Genomic DNA, 5,299 nt, shown 5'->3' on the forward strand with positions numbered 1-5,299 from the left:
GAAGAATTTATTTTGTTAAAAGGTTATGAGTCAAGCAAAGGGGACAGGGCCTGTAACACCAGAGGGTCTATTGACTAAACCAGCCATTCTCAACCAGGGTCCCGTGGAACCTTAAAGTTCCTTCAGAGTTTACTAGAGATTCCTTGAGCTGGGGCAGATTGACCTCCCGTTTGATGATGTCTGCATAGTTCTGAGGCCAACTCCGTTTGGCAGGGCCAGCTGTAGGACACCAATGATCTTTTTAGCTGTCTGTAAGGCTAGCATTCTGATCAACACTGTATGGGTAGCATGCTTTCCACTGCCTACCAAGTGTAGGGCCACGTACACACTGTCGTTCCAAACCGATGAGAATGGTCCGACGGGCCATTTCCATCGGTTCACCGCTGAAGTGGCCTGATGGTCTGATGTGCGTACACACCATCGTTCCAAAAACCGATCGGGTCAGAACGCGGTGACGTCAAACACACGACGTGCTGAATAAAACTAAGTTCAATGCTTCCAAGCATGCGTCGACTTGATTCTGAGCAAATGCGCGGGTTTTAAACCAATGGTTTCTGTACTAACCATTGGTTTGGACCGATCGGGCAGCGGGCCATCGGTTTGATTTTAAAGCATGTTTTAAAATTTTGGACCGAAGGACAACAGACCGATGGGCTATACACACGGTCGGTTTGGACCGATGAAACTGAACCTCGGTCCATTCTCATCGGTTTTGTCCGACCGTGTGTACGCGGCCTAGGGGTAATTCTTACTACTGATGAAGTGGTTTTAACAAGGGTTCCCTGAGACCTTAAAATTAATTTAACTGATCCTATAGGTTAAGTATGTTGAGAAAGGCTGGCCAAGTGATATAAACCCATCTGATACCCTGGCACAGGTCATTTATGATCAAAGTATTAGAGTTTCATCGTACATCTCACTTCAAGTTGAATTGACTTTGCAAAAGGTGACGGCTTGTTTAACAATGACCTCATTGAACATTACATGTGAAGGTTGAACCCTATCCACATATTCATTCTATATTAGTATTATTAAGTTAATCCATATGAAAACTGGACAGGAAGTATTGTTTTGTGGGTGGGATATAATGTGTAAAATTCTGTAGTATATTAGTGTTCTTTGTGACCTACACTGTGGCATCTTTATGAACTGAGATGCAGCAACCAATCAGATGCTTAAATGAACACATTCAATAACACCATTTTTCTTTGCTACACTTTTTATACGCTACACAACAATAATACATTATCAGATCGAATGACTGTAGAAGACACACAAGCCATAAACAAGAACGTAATGTTCTGATATTTAATAGAAGATGTTGTAAATGATGCGTATTATAGTAAAGTGTAATGTGAAAATAATGGTAAAAGGAAAACCATATTAATTAAAGCTCAGCTGAATATTAAATTTCAATAAGTCTACACCAGGGGTCTCCAAACTGCGGCCCGAGGGCCAGATGCGGCCCTTTGCTAGCCTTTATCCGGCCCTCAAGGCTTTATTCCTCCCACTGATATGAGGCACTATTCTTCCCACTGACTCCAACAAGGGGGCACTTTTTCTTCCACTGATACCAATGATGAGATACAATTACTTCTACTAATAGGGGCACTACTCCTTATCCTACTGATCGCAAACAATGAGGCCATATTTATTCTCACCAATGCTGGGCCCGGGGTTTTTTCTGCCCCCCACTGGCCACAATACTGCCCTCCTAAAGGCTTAAGAACAATAAACTGGCCCTTTGTTTGAAATGTTTGGAGACCCCTGGTCTACACGATCCAATTTTATGGCCATAATTGTCTGATGGACTTTGTTGTGTTGGATAATCCAACCGTGTGTATGCTCCATCAAACAATTATTGACTGAATTAACGACAAAAAAAGTTGGCTGTTCATGCTCACCCAAGTGTTGGGAAATAAATCTGCTACGTTGGTTTATTCGATCGTGTGTACGCAAGTCTGTCCAACTAAAATTCAAAGTACAAACACGCATGTTCAGAACCAATGCTAAACATCAGACGATAGCAGAAGTTGCCCAAAGGGTGGCGGTAAAGAAGTGAAAAATCATGTGATTTGGTGAATGTTGGCTGAAAATGTTGGGCCGTGGGTATGCAGAACAAGTTTACTGCCAACACCCTTCTGACCAAAATCCATGGAAAAGTCAGATGGAAATCCGATCGTGTGTACGAGGCTTTACAGTGTATTTTATTTAGGAAGCAGACAGAGTTTGAGTAGAAAAGCCTATCTCCTGCCAGCATGCTGTAGAGACTAACCATTGCTCTCGATGTGGTGTGTGGTGTCAGTGATCTCTCTGCTGAATCAGAACTAGACCTCTCCAATCAGCAGAGAGTGTGTAAAGGCCCGTACACACAATCCAATTTTATGGCCATAATTGTCTGATGGACGTGTTGTGTTGAAAAATCCGACCGTGTGTATGCTCCATCAGACAATTGTTGGCTGAATTAATGTTAATGACAACAAATGTTGGCTGTTCATGCTCACCAACTGTCTGACAATAAATCTGTTACGTCGGATATTGTGTGTACACAAATCCGTCCAACTAAAATCCAAAGTACAAACACGCATGCTCAGAACAAATGTTAAACATTAAGGCCTCGTACACACGAGAGGATCCATCCGCTGGAATTGATCCGCGGACCGGTTTCAGCGGATAGATCCCCTGGTGTGTACGATCCAGCGGATATTTTTCCGCAGATTTTTTTTCCCCGGGGATGGATTTCCAGCGGATCAAGATTTCTTAGCATGCTAAGAAATCTATCCGCTGGAATCCAGTCCAGCGGATTGATCCGCTGATCTGTACAGACTCAGCGGATCAATCCGTCCGATTCCATCCCTCGCATGCGTCGTAATGATTCGACACATGCGTGGAAGTCCTTATATGACAGCGTCGCGCACGTCGCCGCGTCATCATCGCGGTGATGGCGCGACACGTCACCGCGGAGGGAATTCCGCGGGGATTTTGATCTCATGGTTAGTACAACCATGAGATCAAAATCGGCCAGAGGATTTATCCATGGAAACGGTCCTCCGGACCGTTTCCGCGGATCGATCCTCTCGTGTGTACTAGGCCTAAGACAACATTAGCAGAAGTTGCCCAAAGGGAGGCGCTAAAGAGCAGAAAAAAACACATATTTAGGTTTTGTTGGCTGAAAATGTTGTACCGTCTGTATGCATACCAAGTTAACACCCAACGCCCTTCAGACCAAAATCCACGGAAAAGTCTGATCGTGTGTACGAGGCTTAATGCCGTGTACACATGACCGTTTTTCATGTCATGGAAAAAAACAAAGTTTTACTCGACGTGATTCCTCTCAGGCCTGTCTTGCATACACACGATCGTGATAAAAAATGCCTGAGCAAAGCGCGGTGATGTACAACACGTACTACGGCACTATAAAGGGGAAGTTCCATTCGAATGGCGCCACCCTTTGGGCTGATTATGCAATCATTATTTTCCGTCTTATAACTTTGCTTCTGAGAAAGCACGTTTTTTTCCCCCGTCGTTAAAGCATACACACGACCGTTTTTCACAACGAGAAAAACGACGACATGAAAAACGACAAGAAAAAATAGAGCAGGTTCTAAATTTTTAATGCCTATTTTTCTCGTCGAGAAAAATGCTCTGGAGCCTACACACGACCGTTTTTAACGACCAATTAAAAAAATTGAATTTTTCTCATCATGAAACCGGTGGTGTGTACGCGGCATTAGACTTCCACAAAGTGACCACTACTGTCACAAAGGGAGCAGGGGTTCTTCTCAGCAGCTTGCTGGCAGGGACAGGCTCTTCTACTCAGGCTGTGGCAGCTTTCTAAAGAAAACCAACTGTAAGAAAACCCTTTTGTTTTCATGTGCTAGAAATGTGTTTAACGGATTAAAACTAAACGTTTAGCTGGGTTTTTCTTTTAATAAAAAATTGATGTCAGCAGATCAGGTTTTAATGTTTAAAGTGTAGTAAACCTTAACAACCAATTAGAAGTCACCTTTCACATGTCTGATTATACCAGATGTCCAGAAGCTGATTGGTTGCTGCACATCATTACTCTTTGCATTAAAATGTTAAATACGGTCTTCAATGTCATGGTAACCTAAGGGTTAAATAGAGACTGTTCTTGTGTAACAGCCGATTACAATTAATAAAAACTAACAGCTATGATTTTAAGCAGCAGATTGAAGCGGCGGTACCTTAAATGTAAAAGAGTTTTGTAAAATTTGAATTGAAATTTTGAGGAAAAATAAATATACTATGTCTCTAACGTGATTAATTCAGTTTACTTTATTAGCCTTACAGAACAACCTTGGTCTATTTTATAAATCAGAAAAATGTCTTAAAAATAAACTTGCATATGAGAACTTGTGTAAATAATAATATCTTTGGGAAAGCAGTTAATATGCAATGCAATACCCAACACCTTCCCATCAGGGCCAGGACAAGGGGTGGGCAGGAGGGGAAGCTGCCCTGGGCGCAGTGAAGCAAGGGGGTAAAGAATGGATGCAGGGTGGTGCACGTATTATATAACATGCATTAACAGTGCAGGAGGGGATCCAGTGCAGACCTGGATCCCTGCCCTGGGAGCTGGGCGTCCCTATCCTGGTACTGCTTCTCATGGTTTGTACCAACCACCTCTCTGTGTACTGATGATTGACACTTCAGTGTTTTTTTTTTGCCTTGTTTAGATTTGCTCTTTGATCACGTGCTGAGGAGCAGAGACTGCATTCAGGGTCAGAATCGTGATTCAAATGCAAAAGCTAGTCATACATGTACAGATTTCTCTGTCCTAATGGAGTCCTAAAGAACAGACCTGGGCAAATTACAGGTCCCAAATCCACATTCTTAGGGTGCCCACGTGTCCCCGATTGCCCGGGACAGCCCCGCGGACCGTTTTCATCGGACATGTCTACTGGGAGGTTTTGGTCTGATGTGTGTACACACCATCAGACCAAAATCCCTGCGGACAGAGAACGCGGTGACGTATACGACACCGACGTTCTCTGACGCGGAAGTTCAATGCTTCCACGCATGCGTCGAATCAATTCGACGCATGCGCGGGATTTCGGGACGCTGGTTATACGTCATAACCAGCGGACATGTCCGATGAGTCATACTGACCATCGGACATGTCCGACGGACATGGTTCCAGCGGACAAGTTTCTTAGCATGCTAAGAAACTTTTGTCCGCTGGAAACCTGTCCGCTAGCCCAGGAGTCCGGTAGGCCCTACACACGGTCGGACATGTCCGCGGAAACTGGTCCGCGGACCAGTTTCAGCAGACATG

The sequence above is a fragment of the Rana temporaria genome, chromosome 11 (assembly GCF_905171775.1).
Source record: "Rana temporaria chromosome 11, aRanTem1.1, whole genome shotgun sequence".
Lineage (NCBI taxonomy): Eukaryota > Metazoa > Chordata > Amphibia > Anura > Ranidae > Rana > Rana temporaria.